The sequence below is a fragment of the Eptesicus fuscus genome, chromosome 6 (assembly GCF_027574615.1).
Source record: "Eptesicus fuscus isolate TK198812 chromosome 6, DD_ASM_mEF_20220401, whole genome shotgun sequence".
Lineage (NCBI taxonomy): Eukaryota > Metazoa > Chordata > Mammalia > Chiroptera > Vespertilionidae > Eptesicus > Eptesicus fuscus.
Genome location: NC_072478.1, coordinates 82,199,503 through 82,217,825, shown reverse-complemented (window position 1 = coordinate 82,217,825; position 18,323 = coordinate 82,199,503).

Below are 18,323 nucleotides of genomic sequence, written 5' to 3'. Positions count from 1 at the left end.
TATGCTAATTAGACTGGACAGCCGAACGACCTTCCAGACATCATTCCGGACATCCTTCTGGACTAAGCTGTGGCAGTGGGGGGCGAAGCGGAGGCAGTTAGGGGTGATCAGGCATGCAGGCAGAGTGGTTAGGGGTGGTCAGGCAGGCAGGCAGAGGGGGTTAGGAGAGATGAAGCAGGCAGGCAGAATGGTTAGGGGCGATCAGGCAGGCAAGCGAGTAATTAGGGGTGATCAGGCAGGCAGAGGGGTTAGGGGTGATCAGGCAGGCAGGCAGAGAGGGTTAGGAGAGATGAGGCAGGCAGGCAGAATGGTAAGGGATGATCAGGCAGGCAGGCGAGTAATTAGGGGTGATCAGGCAGGCAGAGGAGTTAGGGGTGATTAGGGAGGTAGGCAGAGTGGTTAGGGGCGATCAGGCAGGCAGGCGAGTGGCTAGGAGCCAGCGATCCCGGATTGCGAGAGGGTGCAGGCCAGGCTGAGGGACCGCCCCCTCCCCTGCACAAATTTCATGCAGCAGGCCTCTAGTTATTAAATAAAAGGCAGCCTGCTTATGCTAAGCAGGCATGGTGAAAAAAAAGCAAACAAAATTGCTACCCTCCTGAAGCTTATATTCTAGCAAAAAGGATAGATCTTAAACATGTGATAAAAGGTAAGTGCCAGGAAAATGTCTAGGGTGTTGTGAGAGTTTATAACAGGGAACCTGCCAACAGGTAGGATGGACTCCCTGAAGAATTCTCTTTTGAACTGAGCTCTGAAGGATGAGCAGGAACTAAGCAGGCAAGGTGCAGTGTAGGAACTGAAAGAAATGTGAGGTGACTGTTGGAGGAGGACAATGGCACACAGTCACATGCGTGCTGTGGTCAGTTGGGTTCCTTGTTCTTGGGATGACCAGCCAGGGAGGGGAGAGGAGAAGTGGGAGTGGATGAGGGAGAAGATGGGCTGTGGTGCCATCCTAAAGAGACGTCAGTCAGCCCTGCAGAGAGCTCTGAACTAAGAGGGCCCCTCAATGTGGGGACAAAGGGGACTGGCCTTCATGTGCCCATTATGAGCAGCCAGGGCTGACAGGGGAGGGCTGTCAGGCAGCCAAACTCCAAGAGCTGGAAGGATAAGTCCTTCTGTCCTGGAAGGTAATCTGGGACGCAAAGCACAGGACCTACAATAGGAGTCAAATCCTCTGGGCATGGCTCAGTGGTTGAGTGACAACCTGTGAACCAGGAGGTCATGATTCTATTCCTACTCAGAGCACATGTCCAGGTTGTGGGCTCAATTCTCTGTGGGGTGTGCAGGAGGCGGCTGATCAATGATTCTCTTACTCCCTCTCCCTTCCTCTCTGAAATCAATAAAAATATATATATATATTTCTTTTAAATCCTCTGGGCTGGGAGAAGGGGGAGAAAGGAGAAGGAAATGGGAGATATCTGTAATACTATCAACAATAAAAAATATATTTACAACCAATCCTCTGGGCCTTTTAGGTCATGGTAAGGAATTTGAATTTCATTCCAAGTTCTGGCTGCTTTATGTACGTAATTTAAGTGGAGTGTGTGGAAAAAGAGGAAGCACTGAAGAGGCCTTGGCAATGGTGGCATGAACTTAAGTGGTAGCAGAGGAGAGAAGCAGGAGGTGGGAAGCAATTTGACTGGGTTTGGCCATCATGTGGACAAGATTTACTGATGGGTTGAATGTGGGTTTGTGGAGAAAAAGAGAGGAATCATAGATGATACCGAGGTTTTGGACTGAGCATTTCATCGATGGTGGTGCCATTTGATGAGATGAGGAAGACTGGGGAAGGAGCGCTGCTCCAGGCCGTCTCATCACATATCCCAGGAAATCCACTTTGAAATATAGTCGTCTGCTATTTGCTGCTATTTCCTAAACTCACAAGGACACGTTGCGTATTCCTGGGGCCATGGTTTTCCCTTACAGCACGAGTCAGTGTCCAGCCTTCAGTGTCCAGGTCCAGTGCCGCCTCCTCGGTAAAGCCTTCCTTGGTCACTAAACATTGGTGTGTGCATGTATCCTGCTAGTTCATAATGGAGGAAACTAGAGACTAGGGAAAGTAACTGACTTTCCCAAAACTGTACTCGTTACAAAAGAGCTATAACTAGACATCAAACCTCCTGATTCAGTGGCTTAAAACTGCATTAAATCAAAGAAGAATAGTTAGTCAACAAAGGTGGACAGGGTGAATGCCAGGTCAAGTCCAGGCAAGTGATGATGGTGGCTCGGCCTGGAGTGGGAGTGGAGAGAAAGACTGAACATATCTAAGACGTTTCCAGGAAGTAGAATGCCAGGATGTGGTGTTGGTTTTGGATGGTGGGAGGGAGGCAGAGGAAGGTGTCTAGACTAACTCCTTCGATGACCTGATGTCATTCACTAAGCTGGGAAGCCCTGGGAGGAGACACAGTTTGGGGGAGAAGATCATGAGTTTGGTTTTCATTTCAGTTCAAACCCCCAATGGTGACTGCGTTGCCTGAACTCCTATCTCTGGGATTAGGGGTTTGGCACTGGGACTTCTCGGCGGGATCACCAGGTGGCTGGTACTTGAACCTGGGATGGGACACTCCAGGGCTGGTGCTCATACTCTAAGGGAAGTGTGTCACTGATACTTGGAACGATGGGCTGGAAGGGCACGCTGCACCCTCTCCCTGCCTCCTGCCTTCCTATTTCCCCCACTGCCTCCCATTGGCAGACCTAACATGGAAGCTCAAGTGTCTGGGAAATGCAGCATCACAGAGCAGAACATGGGGCAGTGGGCTTAGGGCTGAAAGATATTAAATAATACCCGGCACAACAGCTTTAGGGAATGAGCCCTGGCTTAGGAAGCAGAAAACTTGGGTTTTATTCCAGCCCTGCCATAACCAGGCGTATGACCTTAAACATGTCACTTCCCATCTCTGGGTCTCTTTATTCTTCTTTCAGATGTGTAAATATCTCTTTGATGTTGCACATACTTAGGTGTCTGTCTTTTAAAAAGTTTTCTCTGACCCCCACCCCTTAGTAGGATTTGGTGCCTCTCCTGTTGCTCATATAAACTCCTCTCTACCTCTTTTTTTGAATTTGAATTTTTAATTGAGAAATAACTAACATACAATTAAAATCACAGATCTTAAATGTTTGGTTTGACAAGTTTTGACAATAGTATTCACCCTTGTAATCTGCAACTCATACATCTTATAAAATACTTTCCCCTACCCCTTTCCAATTAAAAAAAAAAAATCCCACAATCCTGGACACAGACAATAGTGTGGTGAAGGCCTGGGGAGGAAGTGTGAGGGGGGTACAGGGGGTCAATGAGGGGGAAAGGGGGACATCTGTAATGCTTTCAACAACAAAGATAATTTTGTTTTAAATCCCATAATCCCAGGCACAGACACTCTGATTTCCAGGACTATAGATTAGTTTGTCTATCATTTGAACTGCATATACATTTAATGTGAAATATTAAACTTTAATTCTTTTATTTTGTAAAATATATATACATAAAACTTGCCGTTGTAACCATTACTAAGTATATAATTCGGTGGCATTAATTACATTCTCAATGTATGCAATTATCACCACTCTCTGTCTCTTTGTATCACATTGCATCTTACTTGCCTAGTGATGAGTCTGAAGCCCCTGAGAGGGATTCAACCCTCAAGAGCTAGGATCATGTCTTATCCCAGTGACTGACATTAAGTAAATACCAGTATTTGCTTGGTAGTTGAGGGAAGAAGCAAGGAAGGAAGAGAGGGAGGGAGGGACCAAAGTCTCACTGAATGGGTTTTTCTATCTAGTAATGATAATAGAGTCATCAACTTATCCTTTATTCCTCCATTTCTCAACTGTTTGTTAAATATCCACAGGTGTCTGTGCTAGGCGCTAGAAATTAAAAGAGCCTAGACAAAATTTTTTTCCTACAATACCACAGCCAGGTTATGGATTCAGACAAGTAAATAACATTTAATAAAACAATCAGTCCTCATTAGAAGCATGAATAGAGTGGGAGTTATCGATGTAAAATGAGATTGTGCCTTATCCTGCCGTGGGACATCAAGGAGGGGCTCATAGAGAAGCAAAAGCAGGTTTAGTGCTGTTGGGTGGAGGGGTGGGAGTGCACAGAGTAGGAAAACTGCAAGGAAATCCTTAGGTTCTTTTTCCTTCTGGACTCCCATTTTCTGCCTCAATACCTGAGACTATGCTTGGCAAATAAGAAATATAGCTACACTAATTATTTTTCAGCTTGATGGGTTTGCTTGTGCCTTTCCTACTCTACTTCCTCTTTATTAAGGTTCTTCCTTATTTCTAAAGTGCTTCCCTATTTCTCAATGTTTCCCTTGAGTTACCTTCTCTCTTTGTGCATGCTCTCTTTACTTAAGTGGCCTTTATTATTTGTGGCTTCTCATAAAATGTCTTTGTTCAAGACCTTGGGGTTTCCCCAGGAGAAGCCCTATAAATCTCTAAAATAGTTCTACATATTTATTATACTCTTATTTTAAAAGTAGCTGTTGAATAAATCTGTACCTCCTAGCTACTATGTGTACTCAAATTCACACACACACACACACACACACACACACACACACACACACTTTAACCTATCCCCCACTCTACTCCATTTTCCGTCTTGTATGTAGCTTAATAACTCAAACCATGAGGTAGTTGTCTTTGGTCAAAATGGTGCTACTAGACTTTAAATAACTTGGGGACCAAGACTCTCTTATATAGAGGGCTGGATGTTTAGATGGATGGATGGACAGATGGATGGATGGATGCATGCATGCATGCATGGATGGATGCATGGACAGATGGACAGACAGATAGATGACTGAAACAATCAAACTTCTAAAAGCTTGCCAAGGCTACCCTTTATAACAACCCTCATTAAGACAACTCAAAATGAGTGTTGGCACCGAGGATGACAATGATAGTAATATTGATGATGGTGGAATGTGATAAGTGCTACAACAGAAGAATGAAAAACGTCCTGGGAGAGGATGGCAGTGAGATGCCCAAGAGCTAGGCAGGGCTAAGACTTCATGCTTTCACTCCCTTGCTCATTAAAGAACATTTATTGAGTTGTCTTCTCAGGCATCACCTTTATTCAGCCCCTGTTGTGCATTTGGTGAATACAAAAGAAATATCAGATGGCATTCCTCCGCATTCTAGAGTAATTCATGACCTAAAGTAAGAGATTCCCTCCTCTTGTTAAACCCAAACTAAGTAATTATTTATGTTAAAAGACTTGGATGAAAGATTCTGAACTCTAGAAGACAGAAATCACTCAAAAGTGTTTTTCAATAAAGTCTTTTTTATTTTCTACTAAACAAAATATTAAGCAATAATTAGATAGTGTTCATACTGTTGTTCCTCCCGTTCTGCTTATAAAGCTTCTTTCTTGAATTGTTTGAGATGCCCAAACAAGACCATACCCTATTTTAGGAAGCACAGATAGAGCAGTCCAGTGGAGATAGGAGTTGGGGGTGGGACATGCCTCTGTCTTTTGTATCCAAAGTGGTTTACATAGAGAAAGATATAAAGATGTTGAAGAGTAGCTCATGCTTTACTTTCCACCTCTCATTGTAATTAGAGTAAATTACACAAAGCAGTGGAATTGCCCAATTGTTGCATTACCACACAGCCCAAACCTCACCTTTGTATGAAGGAGGGATTGTCACGTGCCGGTGACCAGGAAGACTTCCAGAACATGCATAGCAAGGTTGTCTGAAGACACGGGCTTCTGCCCAAAAAGAAATCTGACTCCAGTTGCAGAAACAGAAGTAACTAGGAAGTCATGCCAGCCAATGGTGAGGAGATGGACTGTCTCTTCTCTTCCCCCAACTCATGAATGTGAAGGCAGACGTATTAGAGAATAAGACCATGAGCAGAAGTAGCAGGAGCTAAAAAGGCATGAAGACCGATATGCAAGATAAATTTACATTTGAGCCGGAAGTCTAGACAAGCAGAAGCTATGAGATAGCTCATTGGGCCTGGAACACATTTCCCCAGGCCACTCATTAATCCTGTGGATCTCAGATTAAACATCAGGTTCTTGAAGAAAAGCCCCCAATCAACCTTTTCCTCACACTACCCCACTCCACTCAGACCCCCAGAATTAGACGCTTGGTTTTCTTCACTGACTGTATTAAACTTAGCTGTATCCTTCTGTTTTGTTCTAGCTTATTTAGATAGAAAATAGACCCCAATTGATAATTTACTAACTGTATGATAATATTTTCAAAATACTGGATTTTTAAAAATATATATTTTTATTGATTTTTAGAGAGAAAGAGATAGAAACATTGATGAGAGAGAAACATCAATTGCTGCCTTCTGCACAATCCCCACTGGGGATCGAGCCTGCAACCCAGGCATGTGCCTTAACTGGGAATTGAACCGGCGACCTCTTGGTGATGGATCGATGCTCAACCAATGAGTCATAGGCCAGGCCAAAATACTGGAATTTTTAAAATGTTGATACTGTACATGTCCTTCCTCTTTGGGCGTGAGAGAAACATATTGAACATTATGTTCAAATAAATAAGTAAAAGATCTTTCTTCTCTTCAATGGTGCTGCACATCATATTTTGCATGATTAATTTAGATTCCCTGCCTATTGAACTGTCTGGTTTCTCTGTACTTTTTGAAAGAATAAGGATTTTTCCTTAAGGAAGAAGCAGAACATTGCTTTGAAGCGGGGTGCTTTGGACCAAATAATTCTCTGTTGTTGCTGGCTGTCCTGTGCACTGTAGGGTATTTAGCAGCATCTTTGGCCTGTACCCACTAAATGCCAGAAGCGCCCACCCAGCCCCAGGTATAACAATAAGAAAGGTTTCCAAGCGTTGTCAAATGTCCCTGTGGGGGCAAAGCCACCCCTGCTGAGGACCACTGGCTTAGAGGGTTACAGAGGCTACCAGGCAGAGACTGTTTCCTTACCCTTCAAGAAAGCAGACCTAGATGAAGCAAGACCATCGGTGCCCTTTTGGGTTAAATATTTTTCCAATTGGTTCTCCTTAAACCACTTTAGACAAGGTGCAAAAAATGCTTCATGGACTCCCATCCTTTGGTAAAAACTGGAACAAAAAATGTTTTGCTAGAAATCCTAGAGGCTTCTCTCTCCATATAGTAGAGAGAATGCTGGATGGTGACCCAGTTAGACTAGCAGTTTGCCTCTTATTACCTATGGGGTATACAGTTGTATAGTAGGGATACAAAAGTCACCCCCATATCAGTAAATGGTTGAAAGAACCCAAATCAAAAGAAACCCCATTTTGTTTTCCATAAGTGACAAAGGCAGACCAAGAAATGCCTGTTAGTTTTTTCCCCTTTTCTGACAAAATTATTCTCTCCTTAGGAAGGAGTGGGAGGCAGAACAAGGAATGGTTATGGGTCCAGTCTTTGAAATCTGACAAGCCAGGGCGGAAAACACTCCCTCCAGCTAACAGCTGTGTAGGTGGAATTCCAACCAGGACATATAATTTATCTGAGCCTCTCTTCACTCATCAATAAAATGATCATAACAATGGTCCCTGGGCCATTGTGCATATATTGTAAGATATATGCAAGGCACTTTGTACGACAAGTGTCCAACATAGAATAAGCACCCATAAATTATGTTTGCCATTGATGTTATCATTGTTAATAAATGCAGAAAATACCATGTGCTGTCTGACTAATGGGAACAACATTTGGGAGCAGAGTTTCCTTGGGATCCTTAAACCAGACCTTCAATTGGAATTTCCATTTAAATAGTTTTGTTTAAAGCCAGCAGCACTGAGAGACATGTCAGAAAAAGTAGTTCTTTATCAGGCTTTAACAGCAATAACTGTGTCTTAAAGCACCGAACACAATGCATGGCCAAAGTGGACACATTCACTTCTATGCTTGATAGGTTAATTTTTTTTTTGCAGCATCTAGGTGCCAGAAATAGTTCTAGGAGCTGAGAGACGGAACAATGATGAGCAAAAAGAGATGCAGTCACGGCCTTCATGGACATTACAGTCCTATTGCAAAGACTGCAAATCAAAACTCACCGGGAACAGGCAGAAATCAGGAAAGCAATTGCTCTCTAATTTTTTTTTTTCCATTTGTGATAGACATTTAGTTATCGAGAAACAGTTCTCCACTTTAAGAACACCACCATTGCGAGAATGATAGTAATGACAGATTTACTGCCTTCCGATTAATTCTGAGTAGAGCCGGGCAGTGTAGCATGCCATGGTCTCAATTTTAGAGAGATATTAGGGAGAGGTGGGAAGAGCAATGAGCTACAGAGGAGAATGTCACCAGTGAACAATGCATCTGGCACATTCTCCAATAGTTTTGATATTTCTGACTGTCTGAGGAGAACTAGTTTTTGACAGTGGAGTGCGTCTATGGACAGAAGATGGTGGGTAGATACAAGGGATATGGGCAAGGTACAGCATGATTCCAAGGAGACTGGGTTACAGGAGCGAGATTCCCTGAGTCCTTGAGCCCACAAGTCTCAGCCAGGTACCTGACAATGTAGGTGATGTCACACAACAGGGAGATGGATCATGACCGACCTAGCTCTTTATAAAGATTTTTTTTTTTTAATATTCACCCATATTCTAGAGTTTGGGTTTCGAGGAGGGGTACTTTTTCATTCAATCAACTTAAGTAGACTTTCAGAAAATTTCCCTCTTGGTGATTTCAGGCATCTTGTTCCTACAGGAAGAAGCCAATGGGATTAAGCATCGCTCTGCCTAGATCAAACCCTAGTCCTTTTAGAATGGTGCATTGTCTATAGGACTTGTTAACTGGCTGGGGGTGGTCTGGCTATGACTATTAGCGTCTTGACAGGGTCACACCAGATGCTCCAAGAAAGATTAGGACCAGGCTGTGCCCACCTTTTCTTTTTTATTTTGCTGTTTTACACTGAAGAGTATAAACTCTGGAAAAGGAACAAAATAAATATTAGATTATAGGGAAAGGCAAAAGGAGATTTCAAAAGAATTTGGGGATGTTATAGTCTTAAAATAATTGCAAAACCAAATTCCCAAATGTATACTACTTATTTCTATAATAGCTGGGATATTTTAAAGAAAATATCTGTAACGTTTTTACACATAGGAAAATGTAGAGTTTTGTGGTCTTTATCACACAAGTCTTAGAGTTGTCTGTTTTTCTCTTGGCACAGTTATAAAAGCAAGTAAACACTGAATGCAAGTTTAATAACCCTTATGGTACAGTATTATATATCAGATACAGTTCATTGTTTCCTGCCCTATATTTATTTCTCACAGCATAGCACTGCTTTTACATTAGACCGTCTACACTGTAGGGAGAAAAATGGGTCTAAAATATAAAGCTAGCCCTTTCTTTTTGCAGACATCTGTAATTAGCTCGAGTTTTCATCTCTTCCCAGCAAGATCCTGATGCACAAAACAGAAACATTTTCTTCATTTTCAACATGTTTTTGCCAGATGTTTCCACACACAAATTTCTTTTTAATTGTAAAGGCAAAAATGTAAGGGAATGATGATGTGTTGAAATATGGTAAATTTGCATCAGTATTAGTAGTCAGATACAATTTTGAGAGTATTTTCAGCTTTGCTAGAGAATATTTTTGTTTTAAAAAAATATTTTCCTTCCTGCCTGGTCAGTGTGGCTCAGTGATTGAGTGGTGACCTCTGAACCAGGAGGTTGCAGTTCAAGTCCCCATCAGGGCACATGCCTGGTTTGCAGGCTCAGTCCTCAATGGGAGGCATGCAGGAGGCAGCCAATTAATGATTCTCTCTCATCATTGATGTTTCTATCTCTCTCTCCCTCTCCGTTCCTCTCTCTGAAATCAATTAAATTTTTTTTTCTTCCTTATGATCTCACCTATCTCTACCATCCACACAGAATTTTGTAAGGTCCATACTAGAGGTGGCCCTAGGGGATCTGATTCGTCCCCTTATCTGATCGTTGGCAAAACGGAGAGGAAGGGAGTTGCCCTAGTCACATATCTGATTAGTAAAGACTTTTTGACCCTCATTCTATATCCTACATCTGCTAATAATGAAAGACATGAATTTTCATGTGGAAACCCAAAATAAGACACCAACAAAATCCTATCACCTTTTATCAATGCCATAAGCTTCAAATCACTGACGATGCCTATATGTACTTCCTACTAGTCGCAGATCAGTATTGTTTGCTCCAACTACCTCATGGGTTGGGCTGATCTATGTATGCACATGGGTTGGCCACACTCTTGTTTAACAAATTTGGGATACAAAATGAGTGTGAGCACCTACAAGAATGGGTAGCATATAGTTAAGACTTTTAGAGGAGGGAAAGGTTTGTACAGGAGTCCCCCTGCCCCCTTATTCACATGTCATACGATCCAAGACCCTTAGGGGATGCCTGAAATCACAGACAGTACCAAACCTTACATATATACTAGAGGCCCAGTGCATGAAAATTCATGCACTGGAGGGGGGGTCCCTCAGCCCGACCTGCCTCCTCTCACAGTCTGGGAGCCCTCAGGGGCAGGAGGCGACCCAGCGATCAGGGTAAGGCAACGCCCCATCACACCTCTGCTGCTACCACTGCCGGCAGCACAAGCCTCGGCCGGCCCTGGTTACCTGAGCCTCGGGCAGCTCTGGGCGTCTGGGCAGCCGCCATCCGAGGCTTGCCTATGCCTCGGGCCAGCCCTGGGCAGCAGGGAGGCTGAGGGGACTGGAGGACTCCAGAGGCAGGCACACGGAGTGGCTGAGCCCGCGGGCCCATGGGCCTGGCCTTGCTGTGCGCCTGCCACCCTGGAAGGGCTGAGGGGACTGGGTGCCACCATCTTGTGGCTGTGGGCGCTGCCATCTTTGAGGGTGGGGCAGTCAATTAGCATAGTCCCTCCTTATTGGCTGTGGGTGCTGCCATCTTTGCAATGGTGTGAGAGTCAATTAGCATATTCCCTCTCTATTAGCTAGGAGATATATATATATATTGCTTTTTCCTAAACATGCATACCTATGATAAAGTTTAATTTAGAAATTAAGCACAGTAAGAGATTAAAAACAATGACTAATAAAATAGAAAAATTATAACAATATACTATAATAAAAGTTATGGGACTGTGGTCTCACTCCAATAACTAAGCTGATAACCAAGATGGCTACTAAGGGACTAACTGGTGAACAGTGTATCCAGAGTAGGTGCTCTAGAGTAAGGGGTGATTCCCGTCCCAGGCCGGACAGAGCAAGATTTCTCTTGCTACTCAGAGTGGCACACAATTGAACACTTGTGAATTGTTTATTTCTAGGATCTTCCATTTATTATTTTCAGACCATGGTTAACCACAGCAAGCAACACCATAGATGAGGGGAGACTACTGTAGTTAGACATGAACCCAAATCTTAACTTTACCTCTTATAAACAATGACCTGAGCGAGTTATTGAATTTCTCTAAGCCTCAGTTTGCTCATTTAAAAACTGTATTAGTAATAGGAGTTTTGCATAGGTTATTGTGGGGAACGAATAAATGAATTGATGAGCATTAGCATGCATGTACAATACCTCACCCATAGCAGGCACCTGGCCTATTAACACTTTTGCTGCATGTGGTTAAAATCCCAAAGTTCAGTGACTGCTTGGATCAGGTGAGAAGAAAGGAACAGAAAGTGGTGTCACAGATGAGGTTTAAGTTTCAAGCTCAGGTTACCATTCCTAGTACTCACCAATACCCATCACCATACTGTCCTAAACACGAGAAACACTACATTTATTAGCCCCTTTTAGTTAGGTAGGGCCTGGGCCAGAACTAAAGTGAGACCAGTAAGGTGTCTAAGGTAAAAAATATAAAGGGCCACTGGCTCTGAGTCGCACAAGTGCCAATCCTATGCTTGCTTGGCCCTAAAAGCCGGTGAGGGGCTCCTTAAATTTTTGCACTAGATGCTTCCCTGCTCCCACCCTAGTCCGCACCCTGGGCAAGGCCACTTGATGAAGTCTGGCCAGCGAGGTGCAGCTGGAAGTGACTCTTAGGAGCCAGCTCTCAGTGATTCTCCATGCTCTCTTTCTCCACCTCAGCAGCCAAGGAGGTTGCCCACTGTAGATGGTTGAGCTCAGGGCCTATGTGGAGCAGGGTCCCCTGCCTACCGATGTGGACATGTAGCATGATCAAGAAATGAAATTTTGTTGTGATGGACCACTGATATTTGGAGAGTGTTTGTTACTACAGCAAAACCTAGCTTCTTCTTACTCTTCCTCTTAGCATGATCCCAATCAAAACACATCACTCCATTTTTGTTACTCTCAGGTTGAGTACTGAACCCAGGCTTGAGTGCACTTTAAACCTGACCCTTTCTAGTTGTATTTTTTCTAATAAGCCATAGCTTGCAGGGTTATTGTGGGGGGTAAGTTGCATCCTAGTTGGTTGTAAATGGAAGTGTCCTTCCTTAGAAGCTTCTTGTGGGCAGGGGATATCCCTATATCACTGAGGCTTAGCATATTACAAATGTTTAATAGATATTTATTGATTAAATTAAAGGAAGATTTGGATTACGAGTTGCGGAGAATTTTTTCCTGCAAAGTGAAAGCTATGAGCCATTACTGAACCGAGAAAATGGCCCAGATTGTCTCCTGTGTCTCTCTGTGAATCTCTGATTCTTTCAGTGCCTGCATCAGCTGGGTTGTCAAGGTTACTTCTCATCATCTTTGGAATATTATTAGATGTTGACCCATATTGTGTCAAAATTATACATAGACCTGGATGTATGCTTGCCTTCCCTGCTGTTCTGACTATTTTCACTGTCTTTTCTGATCTATTTCCCTCATTCTACAGTATTTAAATATGTGAAAGATTTTACAGCTTGGCTATTCACCAAAATGAGATATTATTCTGTATTATACTGACTCAGTGGGATTTCAAGGGACTTAGATTCAAACCATGAATAAGTTGCACATTATTTTCTTAGCATTTAGGTAAGATTCTACCTCTTCTTTCTAAAACTATAGATGCTCTGTGGAGTTCTCCTTAAAGTAATGACCAGTTCTACTCCCTTCTTAAGCTTTCATCATCACCATCACCATCACCATCACCATTACCATCATTATCTCAGCAGTTTGTTTATTTGGTCCTGTGTTAGGTACTCTGCTAAGTGCTTGACATGCATTATGTCACTTCAGCCTCACCACAACCTTATGAAAGAGGTGCTGGTATTAGTCCTGTTTACAGATGAGAAAACTGAGGCTCAAGAGAATAACTAACTTACCCAAGGATACAATGTCCTAAATATCAGAGCTAAGATCAAACCCAGGTTTGGTTTGACTCCAGATCCTGTGATTTTAGCTTTCCATTGTACTGACTAAGTAAGAGATAAAAGTGAAGGGGATCTCATGGGTGACCCAATTTTTCCAGTTTCGTGAAGTTTTAAAACATAAATTTGAAAAATGGCAATGATGCCTAATATTCTGAGTATTTCAGTAGGGCTGGGAAATAAGAATAATTTTGTGACTCAGTCTGAAAAATTGGGCTTAAATAAAACATTACTCAAAAAATACCCTCCAATTTCTTTATAATCTAGACTTTTAAGAGAACAAAAATGGGATACTATTTAGCAAATTTATTTACTGGGAGAAAGTATTTTTAAAGTCACTTTTAAAGGCGTGCATGGTAAAATGAAAAGTTAAGGAAGAGAAAATATACACTAATATTATTTTTCAAGCCAGTATAAAGCATTATTCTTTGGTAAAAATAATAAATTTTCTTCCCCAAAAATGACCTTTACAAAATGAATTTCTTTCATTATTGAGTTGAACATCTTATGTTTGTTGGTCATTTTTATTTCCCTCTGTGTGAATTATCTATTTATAAAATTTGCCATTTTCTATTGAAATATATATGTGTATATATACATAATTTGCATGAACATCTATTATAATAAAAGGGAAATATGCTAATTAGATCAGAAGTCATTCTGGACATCCTTCCTGATGAAGCCGGGGCCGAAGGGAAGCCAGCCTGAGTCCTGGGTGCCTGTGGGCAGCCCAAAGGAAGTCGGCCTGGGTTCTGCTTGCCTTTGGGCAGCCGGAAGAGAGAAGCAGCCTGGGTCCCAGGTGCCTGTGGGCGACCCAAGGGAAGCCAGCCCAGTCATGGGTGCCTGAGGGCGGCTGGAGGAGGGAAGCAACCTGGGTCCCCGTGCTGGAAGGAAACTGGTGCCAGCAGCCAGGGGAAGGAAGGCGTACTACTCTTGCACGATTTTTCATGCATCGGGCCTCTAGTTTTATATATTATGGAAACTGGTCCTTTTGATTGTCATGTTATAAATATTTCCTGAGTTTGTTATGTATATTTTCTTTGTGGCATTTTCTGTTTACTTATTTCGAGTTAATAATAAAATAGTTTAGAAAAAATAATTGAAACTAATGAGTGAATTTCTAAGGGTTGAAATTATGTAGATAAATGTGGAAGTTAACAATGTATTAACAACATATTCCTAATAATTCAGGCATGTGATGTCTTTCAGTGAATACAATTGAAATTTAATATATTTTGGTTTATTATATGATTATGGTTATTACTATATTTAGTTTTTTTGCATTTTCTCAGTCCCTTTTCTGTTATGTTGCTTCAGTACTAAATAATTCTTACTTTGTTGTTATATCTTTTATTTTTACTATTGTTGTATGTAACATTCAGATTACCTTTTGGTTGCAATGATTATACATTTATCTTTAAAATATATGAAAATGTAGTTAGATAACTGTCCTTATGATTAGCTAAGACTTTTCTTAAGATGGGTGACATGAATGAGACATTATTGGCTATAGGCTTATGCTACTTTGGTATCTCTTCATTTCACTCTAAGTTAAAATCATGCACCACACTCTTTTACTCTATGATTTCTTAATTTTTTTTTAAATGTATTTTTAGCCCTAGCTGATTTGGCTCAGTGGATAGAGCATCGGCCTGTGGACTGAAGGGTCCCAGGTTTGATTCAGTCAAAGACACATGCCCGGGTTGCAGGCTCAGTCCCCACTGGGGGGCGTGCAGGAGGCAGCTGATCAATGATCTTCTCTCATCATTGATGTTTCTCTCTCTCTCTCAATAGAAACATCAATGATGAGAGAGGATCATTGATCAGCTTCTTCCTACACGCCCCACACTGGGTATCGAGCCCACAACCCGGGCATGTGCCCTGACCTGGAATCGAACTGCAACCTATGAAATTCAGGCTATATTTTTAAAATTTTAATTATCAATAAATAGAAGGTCTGCTTCATATTACTTTTCTTTCAATAAATCAGCATGGATGGAATCATTTCTTGCTCAGCTACATTTATTTTTTATTTTTATGTTTAAAAAGGCAAGTGTTTGTTTTTAATATCTGGTATTTTATAAGATGGTGACTAGATAATGGCAATATTTAACTTACTTTAACTTCAGGAGAATAATGTTGCAACTTCTTTATCCATCTTCTACAGAATGCTTTTATTTTCTTTTTTAAAATTATTTTCTTTATTGATTAAGGTATTGCATATGTGTCCTTATCCCCCCATTGTTCCCCCCACCCTACCCCCACTCATGCCCTCACCCCCCTGGTGTCTGTGTCCATTGGTTAGGCTTATATGCATGCATAAAAGTTCTTTGGTTGATCTCTCCCCCTTACCCCCCACCCTCTTTATTGATGCTTCCTATGATAGGGAAAGAATTTGGATGCCAAACCTAGTTTCACAAATCTATTTCATGCCAATAATGAGAAGGCAGGGAGCCGCTGTGTAATTTGTGAGGCAATTTGCAGAAGGCTTCCTGTTAGTTTCTGGGCTTCATTAAGTAATAGCCAGGTGCTGATTTGGCTACTTTCCATGTGCAGCCTTAAAGCCACTCTATCAGCACTCACATCAGATTGCAATGCCTGGCTGGTCCTAATGGGTGTTAACACCAGCCCATAAAACTGCTGCTGCTTTATGGATTTGTTGAAATGTTAAGAGATTTGCTGCTGAGAGAAAGAATGAAAGAAAGCTGGGAAGGAGGGAGGAAAAAAAAAAAAACAAAGAGAAACGAAAAGGAAAGATTAAAAGAAAGGGAAATTAAAAGAAAAGGAAAGGAATGGGGCAAGTATAAAGATAAAGAAAAAAGTAGGAAAAAATTATTGAAAGAAAAATGAAAGGTAAGAATAAAGGAGAAAGAATAGAAGGAAAAAGAAGTAGAAAGTCAAATATAAGTAAAGATGGATGGATGGATGGATGGATGGATGGATGGATGGATGGATGGATGGAAAGAAGGGAAGAAAATGAAGGAAGGAGGAAGGAAAGAGAAAATAAAAGTAAAAAACTTTTAAGGCCGAATCCATTTCAACTATCCAAAGAATCATAAATCCTAGGGATGACTTCCGGTCTAACCTACCTTCTCTCACACTTTTTGTTTCACTGGAAACTTGCTGATGGTTTGAACTGACTTCAAAACAATATCCCACATAAATAACATTATGGCCAAAAATGGGCTTTCTGCTAGACCAGAAAATTGTACCCTATACGATTCTTTTAAGGTACAGTACATTGCCTTAACAGAATTTGACCCAGAATATGTAAAATTTAAAGAGACAAATGAGCTAGCAGTCCCTTCGTTATTTAACATTTTAAAAAGAAAAGATGTTTGTATTTTAATACAAAAAATGTACTTCAAAGGAAATTACAGGAACTCGGGAAGAGGCTCACGTCCTCAGCACTGTTCGGTAGAATTCTGGTTTTTTGCCGTAGGTACCTGAGGAACGTTGTCTTTTTTGTGTGTTGCTGTTTGAGGCCAGAGAGTCAAAGAGAAAAAAAAGCAGAAAGTGGCCGCCACTGCAGTTGGTGCTCCGTCTCAGTGAGTGTGATTTAAGTTACAGATGTGACTTTCCTAGAAAGGAAAGCGGGTGGCACGTTGTTGAACATCAAAAGGAATAATTACGAAATGGAAAACCAAAGCATTTCTCCAAATGCCCTGAAATACAAAAAAGACCCTCTTTCCCATGATTTACATGTGCTCTCTTGTTCTTACATTCAGGAGGCAGGATTTCAGTCCCATGATTCTATATGATTCTTATAACAATAAAAAAAAAATCCCTTGGACCGAATTAACTGGTTATTGCTTTAATTTTCTATTTCACTTTGGCAATGGGGACCTTGCTTCATTCTGTTAATTTATTTTGGATGGCACTCTACTCTACTAGCTTAGCTGTTTAGAATGTGTGCCAATTAGCCACTTTCATCCATTTGTTCAATGAATATTTATTGAACTACCTGCCCACCCAGCAAAGTTTTAAACGTTGGGCATAAGCATAAACAATACAGATTTAAAAACAAAAACAAAACCCCTTCCATCGCAGAATTTGCACTCTAGTGGGAGGGGACGGAAATCAACAATGAATCAATGGGTACGATAATATATGGTATGTTATAGGTAGTATGTGCTATGGAGAAAAGTAAAACTAGGGGCTAGAGAGGGCAGGTAGTAGAGGTGCCTTAATTTCAGGTAGAACCACAAGGACTTCCAGTAAGATGGTCTCTCTGAGAAAACACTTGAGCAAAGACCTGAAAGAGTTAGGGAGTGAGACATGGGCATACCTGAGGGACCTCTGCAGGCAGAGGGGTCATGCCTGAGGACAGACATTTGGGATGCATGGACGAAGCAGCATGAGTGAGGGGGAGAGCTCAGAGAGTCAGGGGCCAGATCTTGGCTCTGACTGTGAGTGAGATGAAAAGAAAAGCAGCCGCTGAGGACTTGAGCAGAGGGACTTGATCCGCATTTGACATGATCCCATTGGCTGCTCAGTGGAGAAGAGCATGTTCAAGGGCAAGGGCGGGGCATAGCGAGCACTGAGAGGCTCTGCCAATCCACACAAGAGATGATGACGTGCACCGCGACAGCAGTAGTGCAGGAAGTATAATACAGGTTCCGGAATGACAGAATTTGTTCATGGATTGGATGAAAGGGAGGAGTCAGGATGATTCCAACATGGGTCTGGTTATCTTCATCTGACTCTATATTCAAATAAATCTCCAATGCCCACTGCAACCCTCTTCTTTTCTATTTCCTCTCACCCCAGGTCTGGTCGTGTCTATAGCTAATATGTTAATACAAGTTGTCTGCCACTAGGACTTACAGAATCTATTGTGATTTTCCCCTTTACATGAGTTGAGAGGAAACCCAGACTGAGTTTAGGACTGTAACACTAAGCAGATTTTTGTTGCACTTGTTTCTTTCTCCTGTTCTTTGGTTTCTAGGATTTTGCTTGTGTTTTACTGGCCTGATTATGTATTAGCCTTTGTTGTTCCTTTTGAACTGCTGGGGAAGCATATATGGAAGGGAGGAAGAGAGAGAGGAAGGGAAGGAGGACTGGATGGATGAATAGAGTCAGAGTAGG